This window comes from Lolium rigidum, chromosome 2, assembly GCF_022539505.1.
Source record: "Lolium rigidum isolate FL_2022 chromosome 2, APGP_CSIRO_Lrig_0.1, whole genome shotgun sequence".
NCBI lineage: Eukaryota > Viridiplantae > Streptophyta > Magnoliopsida > Poales > Poaceae > Lolium > Lolium rigidum.
The window spans coordinates 260,207,137-260,232,351 of record NC_061509.1 but is presented as its reverse complement, the minus strand read 5'-3'; positions in this window follow the sequence as shown (position 1 = coordinate 260,232,351).

Here is a 25,215-nt window from a genome sequence, read left to right as displayed (position 1 = left end):
AATTTTGAAAGGTTAAAAAATGAAGAACATAAGAAAAAATAAAGCGGGCCTCCAATGCCTACAAACCCTAGCCTACGCACCGATGACTACTGTTCGTGACTACTGTTCGTCATCTTCGTCCTTGGTCAGGTCGACGAAGACCGGCGTCTCCCATGGCCAGGTAAAGGTTAAATACAAATACAACACTTCTTGGTTTCATTAAGAGAGAACCGGGACAAATGCCGGAGAGTGTACAGGGGTAAAGGTTAAATACAAGTACAGTCATAGAATGCTAAATACAGGGAAAAGAAAAGAAGGTGATGATCATGCTTTGCCTTGATCAGACCACCACCAGAATAACAACTACTCTCCTAGGGGGATCAACTGCTTGACCACTCGCTTAGCACTCCATTCTTTAAGCTCAACAAAGATCTTCTCTGCTGCTGTAGGTCTTTTTTCTTTGTTGTCGAAAATCCGGCTATTTCTTTCCTTCCAGAGCATCCACCGGGTGAGGAGAGTGATGGATTTCCATCTGTCTTTTAGCTGAGAGGGTAGATTGTCAATTACTGAAATCCACCAATCCTGCAGGTTCAGATGGTTGCTGCTCGAAGAGAGAGACGCTGACAGGTTTACACGGCCCAGAACGCTGCTCCAGACCTGGCCGCTGTACGGGCAAGTGGCGAACATATGAACTCCAGTTTCAGGGCTACCATTGCAAAGCTTGCACATCGGGGAATGCGGCCAGCCTGGCTTCACCAAGTTGTCAGCAGTCAGCACCTTGTTAAGAAGCAACAACCAAGCATGGTTTGCACTTCGCTATGGCACACGTGAGCTCCAAAATTTGCGAAGAGCATCAGAACTAGTATGCCCAATAAACAGGACGCTATAAAGGCAACTCCAGCGACCGTTTGCGTCCATCCGGCCCGAAAATGCGTCTGGTACCACCTCTAGTGGGCGACGGATCGTGACCGGGCCATTCGTGGCGATGCAAACCCGGCGCATACTTGCGCCTGGAATGCGTTGCGGCGGACGCCGCGCGGACTCTTTAAGTGACCGCTCGCATCTCCACCGGGCCCGTCTAGCAGCGAGCCTCTATCGAGGGCATCGCTTCCGCGGTCAGCGCTTCCGCGTCTGCACCGCAACCTTCACCATCAATGTCGCGGATGCCTCTTCTGCGCGCGCACTGGCGGGCGGCGGCTGGGCTTCTGCGCCGCCTTCAATGGCATCGTTTCCCATGTGCGGCCGGCCTTAAAAGTCCACCGGCATCGTTCCTCCATCGCCCACACCTTCACTCCCACCACCACCGCCGCAGCACCATGGGGAAGAAGAAGAAGAACGACTTCGAGGCTTCCGGCAGCAGCACCAAGAAGGAGGAGCGGTCGAACAGGGTGGCGTTGCCCGTCAGCGTGGGGAGGCTGATGCACGCGCACTGGATGCCATGCGACGCCTGGAGGGACGTGCACATGCCTGGCGGCTGGCGGCTCAGCTACCGCCGGGTGCCCGTCCCTCCCGTGCCTGCGCCCGAGCCAGATAGGAGCGTCGAGATCCGGCGAAGGAGGCAGTACCTGCCGCCGGACCTCCGCGCCTAAGGATGGCAATTTTACCCACGGGTATGGGTACCCGCGGGTACCATACCCATATGGGCAGGGTATGGGTACACTTTTATGCCCATGGGTAGTACCCATACCCTGCCCACTAAGTCATGGGTAGGGCACGGGTATAGTCTCGTACCCGCGGGTATGCCCATACCCTGCCCGTTTATTATCAATTGATACGTCTAATTTTGTGAACTTATGAGTTAAAATATAAGAATGTGCTTTTTATATTTTGTTAATTTTTATATACTCAACTAGCTATTATTGAGTTGAGATAATTCATTTTTTCAATGAAATTTGTTGTCGAGAAATTTAGAATTACGAGTGACTTGTATACAATTTGACCTACCCACCGGGTACCCAATGGGTACGGATACCCGCCGGGTATGGGTATGGGTAAAGTTTTATACCCGCGGGTACGGGTATGGGTGGAAGTTTGTACCCATTGACTATACGGGCATGGGTATGGTATTGCTCTATCCTGCCCATACCCTGCCCATTGGCATCCTTATCCGCGCCAATCCGGCATACGCCATCGTCTCCGACACCTGGCGCACGTATCTCGTGTCCGAGAGGGATCGGAGGAGGAGGGTGGGCTTCATGGGCGATAGGGACTTTCCCTTCGACCGTCCACCGCCGCCTCGTCCTCGAAGACAGCAGGTGCCGACGCCTGCGCCGTACGACGACGACGACTACATCGAGGTGCTGGCATACCACAAGGAGGAGGTCAAGGATGACAACGACGACTATGTCGCGGTCGTCTTCAAGGAATGGCAGCTTGCCATGGTGGAGGGCCGCAAGTTTGAGTACCCGGACAGCATGACGGACGACGAGATCGCGAGGCTTGGCGTCCTCGTCTCCGAGAACGACCGACCTGTGCAGCCGCCGCTGCCCTGGTACGCCACCGGCATCATGCCGCCGGGCCTATCTGACACTGGAGGATGAAGCCCTACGACCGGCGCTATAGGGCTCGGCCACGCCACAACCGCCGCCGTACAACCCGTTGTCGGGGGGAAGACCCCGGGTAGGGCAATGGACGCGGAGCAGCCGGCTGGCCACCGGCCGGCTCGCGGCAAAGGCCGGCTGAGGAGCAGCCGGCTGGAGCCGTGGCCGGCTGGTCCGGAAGCCGGCTGGCTCTAGGTCCTAGTCGGCCTGGCTACGGCCACCAATGCTGTAGCTGGGCCGGCTTCTACAAGCCATATCCGACTGGGGGTTTGTACCTCAGACCGACTCGAGGCTGGCGAGTCTTGCACTAGAAGGAACCGGGTAGGTGGTCCGGGTTCGTAAGTCCACGCTGACTTCATCTCCCGTAAAGCGCGGGGCACTGTGGAGCAATAGTGCCACGCGCCGGACAGACCATCATGGCGTACGTCAATCCGTACCGGCTACAGTGCTTGACGGCGACAGGGACACTTCCTCTCCATACCGCTGACTTCGGCAGCCGGATGGGACAGGCCATGAGGCCTCAACGGCTCCTGACGTCAGTGCCTCGGGAAGGAGCGGAAGCCGGAGCCGGCCAAGCCGGCCAGTAGACTATAGGGTCTTTTATGTAAAGTGCCGGTGCCTATATAAGCCGCACTACCCCCTCTCGTGCAGGGGATCGATCACTCTTACTCCATTTCCACCCTTAGCGCTGCCCTGTGAGAGAGATCATCATCTCCCTTAGCCTCCCAGGAGCAGCCGGACTCAGCTCTAGGAGCATTATTGTATTGTGTGATCATCTTATACACTCATAGCAGGAGTAGAGGTGTTACCTCCATCGGAGGGCCTCGAACCTGGGTACGTCGCCGTGTCGCTCGTCCCCATACCCGCATCCGGATACCGCCGTGAGATCACCTAGGAACCACCTTCGTTAGCCACCCTATGGCATATGCCGTGACGATACCACGACATTTGGCGCCCACCGTGGGGCCTTCGGCATCCTCGGCCGGTGTCTTCATCCGGACGGGCCTCACCATCACCACCGGCGAGCGAGTCGCTTCGAGGCTTGATCCGGAGATTCGGCTCCCTCGGCCGCATCGGCGACAACGCTCGGCTGCTTCGCCGACCGGCCCTTCCCAGCCGGCGGCAGCGTCATCTCCTTCGGCGGCCACGACGTCTACGTCGCCACCGTCGCACCGCCGCGCTACCCGCGGCAGGTGCTGCGATGCGCAAGCCCTCCTCCGCGAGCCGGCGCCAGCAGCGCTCCCGCCAGCCCCGCCGTCGTGCAAGTCATGATGGCTGGCGAGGAGCCCCCCATCAAGTCCACGCGCATCCGCGGCCCCAACCTGGAGCGCAACGTCGACCCCAACGCATCCGGCTCGGGCCCAAAGGCGCCACCGCCACCATCCCGGCTGGACGAAGTCCGGGCGAAGCTGAGCTCTCCGCTCACCGCAAGCGGCGATGCCACCACCGTCGAGGCGGACCTAGAGGCGCATCGCCAGCTCCTCCTCCAGCAGGCTGACGAGCTGGCTACCGCCAAGCGCCAGCTGGCCATCACCCAGCGCGAGTACGACCACGCCCATGGCTTCACGCCAGGCGGCAACAACCCCAGCCGAGCCGGCATGATCCGCCGGCGAGGAGGCGGCCTAGGCGCCGAGATCGAGCGCGACGGCGCGGAAGCGCCGGCTCCATCAATGGAGCTACCCGTCTACAACACCCCCGACAAGAACATCCTCGCAGCCGAAGCCGCTGCGAAGGAGCTGGCCCTCCTCGAAGTAGAAGAGTTGCGCCGCCAGACGCAGCGCGTAGCTGACCTGTGCCGGGCTGCAGCTGAGCAGACCAAGGACCCCAGGTATGGTGCTCCGAAAGCTCCTCACGTCCGCGCTGCTGCAGGCAACAGCAAGGACCCCCACAGGGACACGGCCGAGTCCGCCTCGCCTGCACGAAGCCGGCACAAGGACTCCCGCGCCACGCACGCAGGTTCAAGCCGGACAAGCCGGCTGGACAGCGGCCATAGTGGCCGCAGTCGGCCACCACCAAGCCGGAACCAGGAGCATGACTCCGAGCAGGCGGCGCCAAGGCGCCAGCACAGGCCGGCTCCAGAGCGAGCCGGCACTCGCCAGCCGGCACGTTCCCGGCTGGGCCCCCGCATCGAGCCCGCCGACGCCAGAGACCGCCTCGATCGGCTGGTCGAATCCCGCATAGCGGAAGAAGAGGCGCCGGCCTGCCCCAAGTGCTTCGGGCCCCGCATCGCCAACGAGCCCATGCTCGACGGCTTCCAGCTCCCCCGCGACACGCCCAAGTACGATGGCACCGCCAAGCCGGAGGACTGGCTGCAGGACTACACCACCGCAGTCGGAATCTCCAGAGGCAACAAGCGCTGGGCGGTGCGATACTCCCCACGATGCTCGGTCGGCTCCGCCCGCACCTGGCTCAACAACACTGCCAGCCCGGCGAGCATCAACGGCTGGCTTGATTTCGAGGAGGCCTTCATCAGCAACTTCACCGGCACCTACCGCCGGCCGGGTCGCCCCCAGTATCTAGAGATGTGCAAGCAGGGCCCGGACGAGACGGATCGCGCATACCTGACGCGCTGGTGCGAGATGCGCAACTCCTGCGAGGGCGTGCACGAGATCCAGGCCATCAGCTTCTTCATGGGCGGCTGCCGGCCCAACACCATGCTGTGGCACAAGCTGCGCCGCAGCGAGCCCAAGTCCATGCTGTAGGGATTCGTTGCATAGAAAACAAAAAATTTCCTACCGCGAGAACGCAATCCAAGCCAAGATGCAATCTAGAAGACGGGAGCAACGAGGGGATGATCAAGACTAACCCTTGAAGATTTCCAAATCCTATAAGAGTAGGATCTTATTGCTGCGGTAGACGATCACTTGCCGCTTGCAAAAGCGCGTAGAAGATCTTGATCATGGTGCCACGATCGGGCAGCACCTCCGTACTCGGTCACACGTTCGGTGTTGATGAAGACGACGTCCTTCTCCCCGTTCCAGCGGGCAGCGGAAGTAGTAGCTCCTCCTTGAATCCGGCAGCACGACGGCGTGGTGGCGGTGGCGATGGAGAACTCCGGTGGAGCTTCGCTAAGCGTGCGGGAGAGGCGGAGGAGAGAGGGGGCGGCTAGGGTTTGGGAGAGGGGGTGGCCGGCCTCAAAGGGTGCGGCCAAGCTATGGCTCTGTGGTGGCCGACCCCCTCCCCTATGCCCCTCATTATATAGGTGGAAGCCCCAAGAGTTGTAGTCCAAGTCTTCGAATAAGACCCCAACACCAAAATTTCCCAAAGGTGGGAAACCTACTCAAGGAGGGAGTCCTACCCAAGGTGGGACTCCCACCTTTTCCTTAGGTGGGGTGGCCGGCCACCTCAGGTGGAGCCCACCTGGGACTCCTCCCTTAGGGTTTGGCCAGCCAAGCTTGTGGAGTCCTTCCGGGACTCCACCTTCCATAGTGCCTTTCTTCCGGACTTTTCTAGAACCTTCTAGAACCTGCCATAAATGCACCGGATCATTTCTAAACTTGGAATATGACTTCCTATATATGAATCTTATTCTCCGGACCATTCCGAAACTCCTCGTGATGTCCGGGATCTCATCCGGGACTTCGAACAAAACTTCGAACTCCATTCCATATTCAAGTTCTACCATTTCAACATCAAACCTTAAGTGTGTCACCCTACGGTTCGCGAACTATGCGGACATGGTTGAGTACTCTCTCCGACCAATAACCAATAGCGGGATCTGGAGATCCATAATGGCTCCCACATATTCAACGATGACTTTAGTGATCGAATGAACCATTCACATACGATACCAATTCCCTTTGTCACGCGATATTTTACTTGTCCGAGGTTTGATCATCGGTATCACTCTATACGTTGTTCAACCTCGTCTCCTGACAAGTACTCTTTACTCGTACCATGGTATGTGGTCTCTTATGAACTTATTCATATGCTTGCAAGACATTAGACGACATTCCACCGAGAGGGCCCAGAGTATATCTATCCGTCATCGGGATGGACAAATCCCACTTGTTGATCCATATGCCTCAACTCATACTTTCCGGATACTTAATCCCACCTTTATAACCACCCATTTACGTAGTGGCGTTTGATGTAATCAAAGTACCTTTCCGGTATAAGTGATTTACATGATCTCATGGTCATAAGGACTAGGTAACTATGTATCGAAAGCTTATAGCAAGTAACTTAATGACGTGATCTTATGCTACGCTTAATCGGGTGTGTCCATTACATCATTCATATAATGATATAACCTTGTTATTAACATCCAATGTTCATGATTATGAAACTAATCATCCATTAATCAACAAGCTAGTTAAGAGGCATACTAGGGACTCTTTGTTGTTTACATATCACACATGTATCAATGTTTCGGTTAATACAATTATAGCATGGTATATAAACATTTATCATAAACATAAAGATATATAATAACCACTTTTATTATTGCCTCTTGGGCATATCTCCAACAGTCTCCCACTTGCACTAGAGTCAATAATCTAGATTACATTGTAAGGTACCTAACACCCATGGCATTCCGGTGTTGGTCATGTTTTGCCCTAGGGAGAGCTTTAGTCAACGGATCTGCTACATTCAGATCAGTGTGTACTTTGCAAATCTTTAGTTCTCCATCTTCTATGTACTCGCGAATCGAGTGATAACGCAGCTTGATATGCTTCAGCCTCTGGTGTGACCTTGGTTCTTGTGCATTGGCGATGGCACCCATGTTGTCACAGTAGATGACTAGACGCAGCACAACGACGCCGCCGACGACGACGAAGCCTACGCTGTGTACGACGACGACTACGTCGAGGCGCTCGCGTACCATAGCGAGGAGGCGAAGGACGACAGCGACGACTACGTCGCTGTTGTCTTCCACGAATGGCAGCAGGCCTTGGCGGAGGGCCGGAACTTCGAGTTCCCAGAGAACATGATGGACGACGAGATGGCGAAGGTCGCCGTCCTCGTCTCCGAGCACGACGCGTCTGTGCAGCCACCGCTGCCCCGCTACGCCACCGCCGCCACAGCCGCAGGCCTAGGCGCCGCCGCCACAGCCGCAGTACTGGGCGCCTCCACCGCCGCCACAGCCGCAGTACTGGGCCCCTCCACCGCCGCCACAGCCGCAACCTCCTCAACCTCGAGCACCGGCAGCGCGCCCGGCGTACGCTCCCCCGGATGCCAACTGGCCTTGGGTCGTACCGGACTTCATCGTGCTCGACAGCGATGAGGAGCAGCACAGCGACGAGGAGCAGTAGGCGTTTTAGGTTTATGTTTTAAGTATGTAAACTATGTTTCATGTTAAAAAAAGGATTCGTCCTAAAAAATGCGTCGTGCCGCTGGAGCCACCCCCGACGCAAACCACTTTATTATTGCCTCTAGGGCATATCTCCTTCAGTCTCCCACTTGCACTAGAGTCAATAATCTAGTTTACATTTGTAAAGATATAACACCTTGGCCTTCCGGTGCTTTATCATGTTTTGCTCACGGGAGAGGTTTTAGTCAACGGATCTGATATGCTCAGAACCGTATGTATTTTGTAATTCATTTTCGTCTCAACGCATCACTCATTTCCAAATGAGTCGGCATTAAATATGTTTGGTCTTCTGGTGGAACCTTAAATCCGCGGTCTGAAATATGTCACTAATATTATCACACACAATATAGCTTCAAAGTTCTGACTCTGTCGGAACTACACCAAGTTCTAAAAGAACCTCTTGACTTAACATCCTTTGTCATTGTCAAAACAATGACATACTCTGCCTTCTTTTGTAGAATCCGTCACAATATTTAGAACTCTTCTAAATCTAGCATAGACAACTTCTAGCTCATTGTGCTACCTTTTAAACAACACTTAGTCTAATTTGAGATTGAAATTTTATTTTCATATGTGACAAAACAAATATCGGTGCAACATCTTACAGTGATTTGTTTGTCATTTCTCCATACAAAACTATATATATATATCCTTGGTTCTTCTTAAGTACTCAAGAATATTCTTTACTGTTTTTCAATGATCATCACATGAATCATTCTGGTATATGCTCCTAACTCTTTAGAGCACAGGACATCTGATTTTTGTACATATTCTTCGTGATCTAAAATCACTCATGTGTTTTTACTCATCAAGTGTCAGATACACTTAAGTCTTGTTAAAACTTCACATGACAAGAATATTTTCTTAATATTTCTATATTGAACTATTTCAATATCCATTCTATGTAATTTGACTTAAACATATTATGTGTTTCAATCTATCTTCATAGATCTTGACACAAAATTTGTTTCAGTCCATATTCATTCATTGAAGTTAATTTCTCAATGAAACCTTTTTAATCAAGTATATAATTACATAATTTATAACCAACTATATGTCATCTACATAAGTATTATAAATATGTCTCAGCGCTCCCACTTAATTTCTTGCAAATGCAAGCCTCTTCATCGTCTCTAATGAAATCAAAAACTCTTTGACTATTTCATCCGGTGAAGATTCCAACTCCGTGATACTCACTTCATCCAATTGAAGTTCGTATACCTATCTAGTATTCCAAGAACTAGCAAAACAATTGGTTGTATCTTGTATACACCTTTAATATATACTTCTGTTAAGTAGTGTATTTTGCCATCCTACTAACATATCTCATAAAAGAAATATGTAGTGATTACTAGAATAATCCATATAGACTATAAGCATTGCTACGGAAGATCTAATCTTATCGTAGTCAACTTTTGAACTTTGTCATAAACAACTTTTCGACAAGTCGAGCTTCTTCAAGGATATTTCATCCAAGTCCATCAATTTTATAGATCTATTTACTTTCAAAAAGTATTTATCTATCTTGGATTTCATGGCGTATAGCCATTTTAACGGAGTCAGGGCCCATCATAACTTCTTTGTTTGTAGTTGGTTTATCATTGTTCAAAATCAATACTTTGTCCACAAATCATTTGTTTGATCACAAAGTAAACCATACCTACAAGGTTCAATATGTACTTCGATCTCCATGGCTAAAACACTTTGTAGTCATGGGAGCCATGATCGTCGTGGCCGCTTCCTGAACCAATTCCGATGCTGCACTACTCTGATCATTATGCTCAGGTTCATAAACTTTATCAAGTTCTATTGTCCTCCCACTCAAAAACTTCGCTAGAAACAATTTATTGGAAATAAGAAACATTGACAAACACTTTTGTCTTTGCCTCCATAGTGGGAAGAATTCCCAATCAATTCTCTGGGATAACCAACAAAGACATTTATCCGATTTTGGTTGTAAACTTATTTACTTATGCTATGCATACCAAAATTTAAGAAAGGACTATTAGGGTTCATACCCATGCCATAACTCGTATGGTGTCATTTCTACGGATCATGATGATGCTCTATTCAGTGTAAAAGCGGTAGTCTCTAAAGCATAATCCACAAAAATATAATGGCTTTATTTTATTTTATCTCATCATTAATCCAACAAAGTTTGGATACATCTCTTGGATACTTCATCATCACTATGATATTCCAAGAAACGTGAGTTGTATAACAATTTCATAACTCTCTTAGATGTTCGCTAAAACTCGTAATTCAAATATTTCCACCATGATCCAATCATAGATATTTGACTTTTCTATTACGATGATTTCCACTTCATGCTGAAAATTATTTGAATCCATTCAAATATTTCAAACTTCTTCCTTATCGAATATATCCACATATACTCAATTCACTGTTGAAAGTTTTCATGAAGTAGAAGAATCTACCGCACACAACTATGTCTAGTGAACCACATACATCATCATGTATTTTCACTAAGTTAGTTGCCCGTTCAACTCTTGGCCTATGAACGGTATTTCAGTCATTCCTTTTAGAAGAGATTTGCAAGCGCCAAATGATTCATAAATCAAAAGGCTCCAATAATCTATTTGCATGGAGTTTCTTCATGCGTTCCTTTCCAACATGACCTAAATGGCGGTTCCACAAATAAGTGGAATTCAAATCATTTGTCTTACGATATTTTAGTGTCAGTATTATGTATGTGTGTTTCACCATTAAAATTTATAATAACTTATCCATCGTACATGGAGTAATGTCATAATTTGAACAACTCATTGTTTTTATTTGACAAGAGCAAAATAACAATTATTAAGTTCTTTATTATAAATTCTAAGGGCTAGATAGAATGCCAACGACGAACATAATAACATTTTATTTTGTTCCAGACGTGCATTCCTATCATATTCCTTGTCAGTCACTTAGGCCATTGTATTCTTGTATTGCGTTGTTTTGTATGACACTTCATACCAACCAATATAGTACTAATACCCAAGAATTTCATAGTGTGACTTAACTAGAAATACAACCATAACATGTATATCATTTATATACACCTGAGCTAGACTTTCTAGTCTTTTCTTTTCTTTTTTTGCCAAAATATCTTTTGCAGTTTCTCTTTTAGCTTTCCTCATTATTCAGAAAAACACTTTAACATTATTAACTTCTAGGTTTGTTGGTCAAATACCAATAACCTTGAGGTTTTTACTTTAAGTTGATCATCATATGACAAGTGTTCCGGATTTCACTATTAGTAACCTTGTAATATGATGAACAATTTCACTCATAATTTTATCCATTGTATCATGATGACTTTCCGAGACCATGTCTGTACATGCTAGACTCGTAAAGTTTTAACCTCAGTATTCGCATGTGCAAATCTGGCTTGCACCCGTTGTATGCACACGTAGAATCTATAACACCCAATCATCACGTGATGCTTCGATACGACGAGTCTTAGCAACGGTGCATACTAAGGACGATATCTTTATGGATATGCGAGTATTGTTAGTGCCCCAATAGTTGGAGGATTGGGACGCCTTGCGTCTTCAACCTTCGTACATTCCCATAAAACTTATGAGTTTATGTAGTCTCACCAAATTATATTCTATCATCTTGCAATAACATTTTAGATATCACATATATCTCATACCTTGATTATTTCTGAAAACTAAATTTTCAGCTCCTTACTTTTCAAACAAATTTGAACTTCAAGTTTCACGGAGACAAGATAACTTTAGGTACTAATTGAAACCATAGTTCTATAAATCAACAATGTGAGGTTTACTAAAAGTTTGCAATAGGACTTAATCATTTCTTGATTCTTTAACAATACGGTACCAGTCTGTAAAGTTTCTTATCAGACTTAACAGTATTTCTATCTCAATTACAAGACTAGCGCATGGTAGAAAACGGATGCCAATACTACAAAATTAATTCAAAATACTACTCAGACTATGTTTATGATAATTAGTTCATGTTTTAATCTAATTACTAATGAACTCCCACTTAATACAACATCCCTCATAGTTGTTAAGTGGTACACGATCTAAATCCACTACACCAAAACCGATCATCACGTGAGATGATGTAGCTTCAATAGTGAACATCAACATGTTGGTCATATCATCCATATGACTCGTGTTCAACCTTTCGGTTTCCGTTGTCCCGAGGCCATGTCTGTACATGCTAGGCTCGTCAAGCAAACCCAAGTATTCCGCGTGTGCAACATGGCTTACACCCGTTGTATGTGAACGTTGAGTCTATCACATCCGATCATCACGAGATGCTTCGAAACGACGAACTGTTACAATGGTGCATACGAGGGGAGAACACTTTATTATCTTGATATTAATGTGAGGGATCATCTTATAATGCTACCGTCGCGTTCTAAGCAAAATAAGATGCATAAAGGATTAACATCACATGCAATTCATATGTGATATGATATGGCCATTTAGTCTTTGCGCCTTCGATCTTCATCTCCAAAGCACGGACATGATCTCCATCATCAACGGGCATGATCTCCATCATCGTCGGCGTAGCGTCAAGGTTCATGGCGCCGTCTTCATGGTTGTTTACCTCATGTAGCAACTATTACAACTACTTTGAAATACTACTCAACATGAAATTTAAAGACAACCATAAGGCTCCTGCCGGTTGCCACAATACAATAATGATCATCTCATACATATTCATCATCACATTATGGCCATATCACATCACCAAACCCTGCAAAAACAAGTTAGACGTCTCTAATTTGGTTTGCATATTTTACGTGGTTTAGGGTTTTCGAGAGAGATCTAATCTACCTACGAACATGAACCACAACGGTGATACTAATGTTGTCAATAGAAGAGTAAATTGAATCTTCACTATAGTAGGAGAGACGAGACACCCGCAAAGCCTCTTATGCAATACAAGTTGCATGTCGAACGAGGAACAAGTCTCATGAACACGGTCATGTAAAGTTAGTCCGGGCCACTTCATCCCACTATGCCACAAAGATGCAAAGTACTCAAACTAAAGACAATAAGAGCATCAACGCCCACAAAACCATTGTGTTCTACTCGTGCAACCATCTATGCATAGACACGGCTCTGATACCACTGTAGGGATTCGTTGCATAGAAAACAAAAAATTTCCTACCGCGAGAACGCAATCCAAGCCAAGATGCAATCTAGAAGACGGGAGCAACGAGGGGATGATCAATACTAACCCTTGAAGATTTCCAAAGCCTATAAGAGTAGGCTCTTATTTCTGCGGTAGACGATCACTTGCCGCTTGCAAAAGCGCGTAGAAGATCTTGATCACGGTGCCATGATCGGGCAGCACCTCCGTACTCGGTCACACGTTCGGTGTTGATGAAGACGACGTCCTTCTCCCCGTTCCAGCGGGCAGCGGAAGTAGTAGCTCCTCCTTGAATCCGGCAGCACGATGGTGTGGTGGCGGTGGCGATGGAGAACTCCGGCGGAGCTTCGCTAAGTGTGCGGGAGAGGTGGAGGAGAGAGGGGCGGCTAGGGTTTGGGAGAGGGGGTGGCCGGCCTCAAAGGGTGCGGCCAAGCTATGGCTCTGTGGTGGCCGGCCCCCTCCCCTATGCCCCTCATTATATAGGTGGAAGCCCCAAGAGTTGTAGTCCAAGTCTTCGAATAAGACCCCAACACCAAAACTTCCCAAAGGTGGGAAACCTACTCAAGGAGGGAGTCCTACCCAAGGTGGGACTCCCACCTTTTCCTTAGGTGGGGTGGCCGGCCACCTCAGGTGGAGCCCACCTGGGACTCCTCCCTTAGGGTTTGTCCGGCCAAGCGTGTGGAGTCCTTCCGGGACTCCACCTTCCATAGTGCCTTTCTTCCGGACTTTTCTAGAACCTTCTAGAACCTGCCATAAATGCACCGGATCATTTCTAAACTTGGAATATGACTTCCTATATATGAATCTTATTCTCCGGACCATTCCGGAACTCCTCGTGATGTCCGGGATCTCATCCAGGACTTCGGACAAAACTTCGAACTCCATTCCATATTCAAGTTCTACCATTTCAACATCAAACCTTAAGTGTGTCACCCTACGGTTCGCGAACTATGCGGACATGGTTGAGTACTCTCTCCGACCAATAACCAATAGCGGGATTGGAGATCCATAATGGCTCCCACATATTCAACGATGACTTCAGTGATCGAATGAACCATTCACATGCGATACCAATTCCCTTTGTCACGCGATATTTTACTTGTCCAAGGTTTGATCATCGGTATCACTCTATACCTTGTTCAACCACGTCTCCTGACAAGTACTCTTTACTCGTACCGTGGTATGTGGTCTCTTATGAACTTATTCATATGCTTGCAAGACATTAGACGACATTCCACCGAGAGGGCCCGAGTATATCTATCCGTCATCGGGATGGACAAATCCCACTCGTTGATCCATATGCCTCAACTCATACTTTCCGGATACTTAATCCCACCTTTATAACCACCCATTTACGCGAGTGGCGTTTGATGTAATCAAAGTACCTTTCCGGTATAAGTGATTTATATGATCTCATGGTCATAAGGACTAGGTAACTATGCATCGAAAGCTTATAGCAAATAACTTAATGACGTGATCTTATGCTACGCTTAATTGGGTGTGTCCATTACATCATTCATATAATGATATAACCTTTTTATTAATAACATCCAATGTTCATGATTATGAAACTAATCATCCATTAATCAACAAGCTAGTTAAGAGGCATACTAGGGACTCTTTGTTGTTTACATATCACACATGTATCAATGTTTCGGTTAATACAATTATAGCATGGTATATAAACATTTATCATAAACATAAAGATATATAATAATCACTTTTATTATTGCCTCTTGGGCATATTTCCAGCACATGGCCTCCCTCACGGCCATCGCCGACAAGTACGCGCTGGCTGAAGAAGCCGGCAAGGCGACGGCTGAGCCAACGCCGGCTCCCTCCAGGCGGCACCACCACAAGTCGGCTGAGCACAAGCCGGCAGACGGCGCCTCTCATGGTAGCCGGCAGGACAACTACCGCGGCAAGCGTCACAGCGACCAGCCGGACCGCCGGTACGGCTCTGCCCATGTGGCAGTCGTGTCAGACAACGCGGCAGGCGGTAGCCGCCGCCAGAAGCAAGACCGGCAATGGAAGCCGAAGTACACCTTCGAGCAGATGCTCGACTCGCCGTGCAAGTACCACAGCGGCAAAAACCCCTCCAACCACACCACCCGCGACTGCCACTTCATGAAGCGGCTGACAAGCGGCGAACCTCTCCCGCCTCCACCCCCGCCCCCTCCAGCCGGCGGGCCGGGTGGCCAAGCCGGCGCAGAGAACGCCAACCTCGAGCACCACGAGGCTAACCAAGTGCACCATGGCCGATATCTGGCCGAAGATGCTACCTACATCATCTTCACCTCCGAGCCCGAGGACAGGACGAGCCAGCAGAGCCGTTCGCTCGAGGTCAACGCGGTCATACCGCCGGTCCCCCAGTACCTAAACTGGTCAGAGCAGGCCATCACCTTTGATCGCCGCGACACACCGGCTGTCCTGCCGAAGCCGGGCAGCTACGCCATGGTCCTCGACCCCACCATTGGCACAACCCGGCGCAGTGTGCGTTTCTCGCGCGTCCTCATCAACGGCGGCAGCAGCATCAACATCCTCTACCGCGACACCGCCCGCAAGCTAGGCATCCAAGAAGCCGAGCTGCGTCCTACCCCCACCGTCTTCCATGGCATCGTGCCGGGCCACTGCTGCCAGCCGATTGGCCGGATCACGCTGGAGGTGATGTTCGGGAAGCCGGATCACTTCCGCACCGAGAAGATCGAGTTCGAGGTGGTGGACCTCGTCAGTCCCTACCACGCGCTCCTGGGCAGGCCGGCCCTGACCAAGTTCATGGCAGTGCCCCACTATGGGTACCTGAAGATGAAGCTGCCTGGCCCTAAGGGGGTCATCACCATAGCCGGCGACTACCGCCGCTCCATGGACTGCGCCACGCAGAGCTCCAAGATGGCCCAGACGATGGTCATCGCCACCGAGAAGCAGCTCATCCACGACGCCGTCGCCCTCGCCAAGGCCGCGCAGACGGACATGCCGGCTGCAGGCAACCCGGCTGGGACGACTCACTTCCAGCCGGCCGACAACACCAAGAAGATCTCGCTGGACCCGGCGCAGCCGGACAAGTACGTCACCATCGGTGCCGGCTTGAGCAAGAAATAGGAAAGCGAGCTCACCAGGCTTCCTCTCGTGAGAATCGGGACATCTTCGCATGGACTCCAAGAGACATGCCGGGTGTGCCGAGGGAGTTGGCTGAGCACCACCTCCACGTCCGGCCTGAAGCCAAGCCGGTGAAGCAGCCTCTCAGGCGCTTCGCCGAAGAAAGAAGGAAGGCCATCGGTGAAGAAATCGCCCGGCTGCTAGCAGCCGGCTTCATCATGGAAGTGCTGCACCCGGACTGGTTGGCGAACCCGGTCCTGGTTTTGAAGAAGAACGGCTCCTGGCGCATGTGTATCGACTACACCAGTCTGAACAAGGCGTGCCCGAAGGACCCCTTCCCCCTGCCGCACATAGATCAAGTCATAGACTCAACTGCCGGCTGTGAACTGTTGTCTTTTCTAGATGCCTATTCAGGCTACCACCAGATTCCTTTGAATCCGGATGATCAAATAAAGACTTCGTTCATTACCCCGTATGGGGCTTATTGCTACACGACTATGCCGTTCGGCTTGAAAAATGCGGGCGCCACCTACCAAAGGTGCATGCAAAAATGCTTGCAGGATCAAATCGGCAGAAACGTTCACGCATATGTGGATGATGTCGTTGTAAAGACCAAGGAGACGACTACCCTCCTTGATGACCTGAGAGAAACCTTCACCAATCTGAGAAGATTCCGGATGAAGCTCAACCCGGCCAAGTGCACATTCGGCGTGCCGTCTGGCCAGCTCCTTGGCTACCTCGTCTCTCAGCGAGGAATCGAAGCCAACCCGGAGAAGATCAGTGCCCTGGAGAAGATGGAACTGCCGCAGTGCCTCAAGGACGTCCAGAAGTTCACTGGCTGCCTGGCCTCCTTGAGCTGCTTCGTCAGCCGGCTGGGGGAGAAGGCACTGCCCTTGTACCAATTGCTGAAGAAGTCGGACAAGTTCACCTGGTCACCGCAGGCGGATGAAGCCTTCCGTGACTTGAAGCGCGTGCTCTCAACCGCGCCAATCCTCGCAACGCCGGCTTCAATGGAGCCGATGCTGTTGTACATCGCAGCCACCAATCGGGTGGTTAGCATCGTCCTGGTGGTGGAGCGCAAAGAAGCCGACAGGGAACAGCTGGTTCAACGTCCAGTCTACTACCTCAGCGAAGTGCTCTCCCAGTCGAAGCAAAACTACCCCCACTACCAGAAAGTCACCTACGGCGTGTACATGGCGGCCAAGAAGCTCAAGCACTACTTCCAAGAGCACCCCATCAAGGTGGTTGCCACAGCGCCCTTGGCGGAAATCATCGGCAGCAAGGACGCCAACGGCCGGGTTGCCAAGTGGGCTCTGGAGCTAGCCGCCCACACCATCCTCTACGAGGCACGCACGGCCATCAAGTCGCAGATCCTCGCGGACTTCTTCGTCGACTGGGCCGAGATGCAATACTTGCCGCCTGTGCCGGATTCCACACATTGGAAGCTGCACTTTGACGGCTCGAAGATGCGCAACGGCTTGGGAGCCGGCATCGTCATCACCTCTCCCAAGGGAGACCGGCTGGACTACGTCCTGCAGATCCACTTCGCCGCATCCAACAATGTGGCGGAATATGAAGCGCTCATTCATGGGCTGAAGCTGGCCAAGGAGATCGGCGTGCGTCGCATACTTTGCTTCGGCGACTCCGACTTGGTTATACAGCAAGCATCTGGCGACTGGGACGCGAAGGACGCCAACATGGCCTCGTACCGCTTCCACGTCCAGCAGCTATCCGGCTTCTTCGACGGCTGCGAATTTCACCATGTGCCACGAGCAAACAATGAGGCGGCTGACGCCTTGTCCAAGATTGGCTCAACCCGGCAAGCCATTCCGCCGGGTGTCGCCTTGGCGGTTCTCAAGAAGCCGTCCATCACACCGTCACCGGACTCGGATTCAATATTCGTGCCGGCTGACCCGGGGGCTGCTCAGCCGAACCCGGGGGCTTCATCGCCCAAGTCGGGGGCTAACAAGCCAAACCCGCCGGCTTCCATGCCGAACCCGGGGACTTCTCAGTCCAACCCGGGGCTTCATCGCCAAACTCGGGGGCTAGCAAGTCGAACCCGCCGGCTAGCAGGCCGAACCCGGCGACCATGCAGTCGAATCCGGAAGCTCCCACGCAGGAGGCCTTGTTGGTTAGCGTATTCGAGATAAGATGCGTACCTTCATGGGCACAAGAATTCCTCTCCTACCTCACCGACGGTGTGCTGCCTCATGATATAGTCCAGGCCAGGCAGATTGAGAGAAGGGCCAAGGCCTATACAATCATCAACCACCAGCTGTACAAACGTAGCGTAAGTGGGGTGTTCCAGCGGTGCGTCGAGCCGGCTGAAGGGATTGAACTCCTACGAGAAATCCACCAAGGAGAGTGCGGACATCACGCCTCATCCAGAGCCATAGTGGCCAAAGCTTTCCGGCACGGTTTCTACTGGCCGACTGCGCTCAGAGACGCAGAAGAACTGGTGAAGAAATGCAACGGCTGCCAGCGTTTCGCAAAGAAGAGGCACTCGCCGGCTTCCGCCTTGAAAACCATCCCCATCACATGGCCGTTTGCCGTATGGGGCTTGGACATGGTGGGCCCGTTCAGAACGGCGCGAGGCGGCATGACACATCTCTTGGTGATGATTGATAAATTCACCAAGTGGATCGAAGCCAAGCCAATCAAGAAGCTGGACGGCTCCACAGCCGTCACATTCCTCAAGGAAATCATCGTGAGATACGGCTACCCCCACAGCATCATCACCGACAACGGCAGCAACTTCTCCCAAGGCATCTTCTCTCGCTATTGCGGGGAAATGGGGATCCGGATGGCCCTATCTTCTGTGGCGCACCCGGAGTCTAACTGACAAGTGGAGAAGGCTAACGGCCTGGTCCTAGCCGGCATCCGGCCCCGGCTGGTGGAGCCGCTCGAGCGAGCAGCCGGCTGCTGGATTGAAGAGCTGCCCATTGTGCTGTGGAGCCCGCGAACAACTACGAATCGCTCAGTCGGCTTCACACCATTTTTCCTCGTATACGGGGCCGAAGCCGTCCTGCCGACTGATATCGAGCATGACGCGCCAAGGATCAAGCTCTACACAGAAGCTGAAGCCAAAGAAGCTCGCGAAGATGGAGTCGACCTGGTCGAAGAGGCCCGGCTGCTGGCCGCGTCCAGATCTACTATTTACCAGCAGAGTCTCCGACGCTATCACAGCCGGAAGGTCCAGCCCTTAGCATTCCGAGAAGGAGACCTAGTGCTCCGGCTGATCCAGCGGACAGCCGGACAGCATAAACTGTCATCCCCATGGGAGGGTCCCTTCATCGTGAGCAAGGCAGTAGGCAATGATTCCTACTATCTCATAGATGCCCAAGAGGCTAGAGAAAACAAGCCGGACAAGGCTGACGAGGAGACTAAACGTCCCTGGAATATCAACTTGCTCCGCCCATTTTACACTTGAGAGCAGGAATGTATGTATCCCTTGTACTCCTTTTTGTAAGCTATAAAAAAGCATGCGCCAAGAGCGCCGTTTCCGACAAGTTTTTCGCGTACTCCACTTTTATTCGCCAGTTGCCTTACACCCTCTCACGTGGCCGGCTAAGTAACGTGATCCGGTTTCCGACAGCCGGCTTCCGATCCAGCTACAGACCGCAACCCGGCTGTCCGGCTGGCGGGAGTAAGGCCTAGGGAGCCGGCACGCGAAAGACGACTAGGGGAAAGAGTGAAAGCGAATTGACTTGCAACTTTTCATAAAAGTGCCGGATCGCCGAACTCGGCTCGTTCGACTGAAATACTGTCGGCCTCACTCAGCGGCCCGCTCTTGATCCGGCGACGGATCGCAAGTCGGACGTATGATCGGCAAGAGCAAAGCCAAAGAGTGGGGCGGATGGGAAAAAGCGAACAAGTCGAAAGAAAGCGAGTCGGCACACAAATGATTAACAAACACATTAAAAGTGTGACATAATAAAAGGACAATAATATTCATACATATGCACCCGGCATTCCGGGGATTTAACGAATTGTTCTTCAAAAGCAACACCTAAAGACAGGTACATCTAAGCGTCGGCTGGATTAGGACCAGCCGGAGGAGCGTCAGCGGAGCCGGCTGCCGGGTCATCCTCAGGCACGTCTTCCGCCTCCTCGTCTTCCATCTCCTCGTCCTCGTCCTCAGACGGCGGGTTCGGGTCCGGGATGAAGAGGCCCTTGTCGACGAAGTCAGCGATGGCGCAGGCACGGGCGAGCCGGGCTGTCTTGATCTCAGCCGGGAGAGCATCCTCCACGCCGGCCCGCCGATACTCAAGCTGCCCAAGATCCACCTTGCTGTACCAGGAGAGCACGAAGGACAGCGCCATGTCGGCTCCAGCGCGCGTGGCAGACTCCTTCCAGTCGAGGAAGCGGTCGGGCGCCCGCTCCAGCCAGGCGATGAGGTTGGAGAGATCCTGCGGCAACGTCTCCGCTGGCCACAGCAGCTGGATCAGCTCCTCAGCCGCCTTCCGGAGCTCCCAGCCGAGCTTGGTGATGGGCTCGACGCGGGCGGCCATGGATGCCATATAATCTTCCATAGTGAAGTACTCCGCGCTGCCCTCGCCAGTCGCCCGCCGCCTAGCATCGCGCGCAGCACCAACGGCTGCTAGCGCCGCATCCTGCGCTTCCGGGAAGGCCGCTGCAAAGGAGAAACACGTCAGAAGTCTGTCAAAGCCGAAAAAAGCTGAAAAATGCAAATTTTCGAAGTCCTAAAGTAGGTCTGGCGGCAGCCGGCACGAGCCGACTGCCCCCAGCCCGAAGATGGAGATTCCGAAGCTCTAAAGTAAGACTGGCGGCAGCCGGCACGAGCCGACCGCCCCCAGCCCGAAGATGGAGATTTCGAAGAAGAAAAAGCCTGGCGGCAGCCGGCACGAACCGACTGCCCCCAGCCCGAAGATGGAGATAGCAAAAAAATCAGAGTTTCTGCTGCTGGCTGCCTACCTAAGCCGGCATCCGACTGCCGAAAGTCGGCAAAGGGGAAGAAGAGAGAAAGATAAAGGGCTTACCTGCCAAGCCGCGATCAAGCGAGCCAATCTCCTCCACCCAGCGTTTAGCGGTGGCCGACAGCTCCGCGGACTTGGTGGTCACCTCCTCCTGAAGCGCAAGCCGCTGCTTCTCAACCTCATGCAGCCGCTTGCTCAGGTCGTCCACCTTCTCCTTCTCAGCCGTCCTGAGGAGGGCAAGATCCTTGAGGTGGTTCTCCTCAAGCCGGCGCAGCCGTCCAAGCTCCCCATCAGCCACCTTGAGCTTGGCGGCAGCAGCCCGGCCCGCCTCCTCGCTCTCGGCGCACTAAGCGCGGGCGGCCCGAAGATCCGCCTCCAGCTGCGGGACTCTGGCGGCTTCAGCTGTAAGACGGCCAGAAAAAGCGTCAGCCAACCAAGGTCGAGAAAAAAGAAATCAAGTCAGAAGGAAAAAGACCTTACCCTTGACGGCCTCCAGCTCGCGAGCCAAGTCGGCCCACTCAAGCTTGGCCTTGTGGTAGCGGGTCACGACGCGGTTGTACAGGATAGTACGCCGCTCCGTAACCGCCTAAGGAAAAAGAGAATCAGTCAACCAGACGATACCCGGACCGGCTCCAAGCAGCCGGCCCACGCCTCGGAGGGCTACCAGGATAATAACCAAATTGCAAAAAAGACGAAGTACTTACCTTGCTGGCTTCCTCCAGCTTGGTGAGGTTGGCTGCGGTCTCAGCAGCCCTGGCCTTGAGGTTGGCCTGGAACCCCGAGAAGAACATCTTCACCGACGCCACGCCGGGTTCCCCTCCCGGCTGGTCACCTCGTAGGAGTCCGCGCTGAGCCACGCCTGCTCCATAGTGCCAGCCGAGCCAAGGCTGGAGTCGGAGGCGGATGCCACATGCAAAAGCCGGGCACCCTTAGCCACGTGAAGGCCCTCCAACGGCGCCGACGGGCCCTCCATCCTCACCAACGCGCGCGAGCCGGTGTCCCCCGTGCGCGCCGGCTCGTCCCTGGCCGGCTCCTCCCTTGTCGGCTCCGAAGATGGAGGCGCTCCGGGCGAAGCAGTCGGCCCGGTCGGGGCAGCCGTCTCCGGCGCCTGAGGTGCCCCCTCCGGGCTCTCCTCCAGCACCACCACGCTGGGCGCGCTACCACCGATCCCGGTCAAGGCGGCGCAGCCCCGCCGGCTCCGGCCCCGGTCGCGAGCGGCATGCCCCTGCCGGCTCCAGCCGCCGGGTCCGAAAGACGAGCGCGGCGCGGGAACATATCGTCCAGAGTCGGCTGGCGCGTCGGCTCACCCCGTGCGCCGCGGCCAGGCGCTGAAGCCAGAGGCACAGTGAAAGAAGGCGCCCCTGCGGGAGGCGGAGTGCCCGCAGGCGGCACAACGACCGGTGGCGGCGTGGGCGCGCGCGCCGAAGGCTGCGGCGTCGGCTCCCTCCTTTGTCGCGGAGGCGGCGACACGACACGGGGAGCCTGCCGGGAGCCGCCGCCCTGGGTGAACTTGATGGGAGCCCTAGCCGAACAAATAAGAAAAAGATGAGTATAAAGAGAAAGGAAAGAAAAGGAATCAAACAAGAAGAGAAGAAAAACTCACCCGGCCTGCTCCGGAACCTTCTTCGGCTGCAGCCGGCGCTGCTTCTTCACCTTCGCCTCCAAGGCGGCGGTGGAGCGGTCGCCGACCCGCTTCTTCCCCTTGGGCGCCGAAGTCGCCGTGGTGCTAGGCGGCCTCGCGCGCAGAGGCACTGCGGGGATCGGCCCCGTGGTGGACGTCGCCGGCTCGTCGTCCTCCTGCTGCTCTGGCGAAGGAGGCGGATTGTGCTCCCCTTGGCCGCCTTGGTCAGGCGCCTGCGGCAGATCGTCGTCGCCGGCCCGGTCGCCGGCTTGGTCAGCCGGATCGGCGTGATCCGGCGTCCACCTCCTTGTCGCCGGGTCGCCGTCCTCAACGTTCCGGCGGTCGAAGAGCTAGAAGACAGAAGAAATATAAGTAAGCCGCAAGCCGGAAGTCGGCAAAGAGCGAAGTCGGCCACGCAGCCGCAAGCCGGAAGTCGGCCAAAACAGCGAAACTTACCAGCTCAGGCGGCGAATCCCGGTTGTTGGGCGCCAGCCCATAGTTCCAGGCGTCCGGCATGTTGGCCTTGGTGATGTTGTTCACCCGGCGGGCCACCTGGGCCTTGTTGAGCTCCGCCTTGGACGTCCGGGTCGGATCGAACCGGCCGGACATGTGCCCGATCTTGTGGGTGCGCAGCTGAAGCGGCAGCACCCGGCGCTCGGCGACGGTGCAGAGGAGGTCCTCAGCAGTCAGCCCGCCTGCGACGGCGGCCCCTAGGAAGTCCCAGAGCTGGCTCACCTCCGCGTCCGGGTCCGTCGTTTGGGCGTTGTAGCCCCAGTTGATCCGGCCGACTGGAGGAGCCGGATTGTACTCCGGCAGGTTGATCCGGTCGAAGCCCGGATTCTCGTTGCGCACGTAGAAGAACGACATCTGCCAGTTCTTCACCGAGTCGACAGTCGGAATCTTGGGGAAGGGCGTACCCGGCCGGGAGTAGATCGAGGCGGCGCCGCAGGTCCGCAGATGGCCATCGGTCGTTTGCGCCTTGATGAAGAAGAGGCGGCTCCAGAAGTCGATGTCCGGCCACAAGCCGGCATACGCCTCCATGAAAGCCACGTAGCAACTGAGGAGGATGCAGGCGTTGGCCGGAAGGTGGTGCGGTTGCAGGCCGAAGTAGTCGAGGAATTGGCGGAAGAAGTTGGACGCCGGCAGGCCCAACCCGCGATCGAAATGCGCGCCGAAGACAACGCGCTCGCCGGGCTCCGGCTTGGGCTCCACCTCCGCGCCGGGCGCCCTCGTAGTCACCGTCGACGGGATCCGGCGGAGGCGCACCAGGCGCTCGATGTCGTCCTCCCTCATGTAGGACCCCCTCCAAGACCCGCTCGCACCGGCCATCGATGAGGAGGAGGAGGAGGAGGAAGAAGACCAGGAAAGACGGAAGGGCGAAGAAGAACCTCGCGACGGCGGCGACGGCGGCGGCGGAGAACGCACCGTTGAAACGCGGGGCCCCGTGGCGCCGGCTCGTCGGAGTAGCGGCGGCGGATCGGCGGAGATGTGCTCGCCGGAGTTCGCCAGTGAGAAACGCTCGCCGGAGCAGCAAGAAGCTCGAGCGCGAGGAGAAGAAGTGCGGAGAGGACGAAGTGGGCAGTGGCCGCCTCGGTACCCTCCCGCGCGGCATTTATAGCCGTCCGCAGCGGGCGGTTAGCCTCCAAGTGGCAGTCGTGGCCACGTCGCCTGGATTTATTGCGCCATAACTTCCCCCACGACCGCTGCAGTTACCGGAAACCGCCACACCACGTCTCCCACGACCGCACCGGATCCGGAGGAGACATTGATGTGACCATACGAAGCGGCAGCAGCGGCCTGACGTCAGACCGGTCAAGTCGGGCGCAGGACCCGAGGCGGCGGAGACTTCGGCGCGCTCAAGCCGGAGCCGGACATTAAATTCAATTCGGCCCCAAACTTTCCCAGCAAGGCGGAGACATCACCAAGACTTGTGAAAAAGCAAAAGCTGCAGAAGTAAAAATAGCGGCCGGCTAGGAGCAGCCGGCCGAAACGAGCCGGATGAGGGTGCAGCCGGCTGAATGGAAATTCTCAGTCGGCCCCTCCGAGTGCCGTCAAGTATATTCAAGAGATCAAAAAGCCAGAAAAACCTGCCTAGGTCCCTCTAAACGCAGGACCTTGCCAGCTTCGGGGGCTAATGTCGGGGGGAAGACCCCGGGTAGGGCAATGGGCGCGGAGCAGCCGGCCGGCGCGGGGCACCGTGGAGCAATAGTGCCACGCGCCGGATAGACCATCATGGCGTACGTCAATCCGTACCGGCTACAGTGCTTGACGGCGACAGGGACACTTCCTCTCCATACCGCTGACTTCGGCAGCCGGATGGGACAGGCCATGAGGCCTCAACGGCTCCCGACGTCGTTGCCTCGGGAAGGAGCGGAAGCCGGAGCCGGCCAAGCCGGCCAGTAGACTATAGGGTCTTTTATGTAAAGTGCCGGTGCCTATATAAGCCGCACTACCCCCTCTCGTGCAGGGGATCGATCACTCTTACTCCATTTCCACCCTTAGCGCTGCCCTATGAGAGAGATCATCATCTCCCTTAGCCTCCCAGGAGCAGCCGGACTCAGCTCTAGGAGCATCATTGTATTGTGTGAT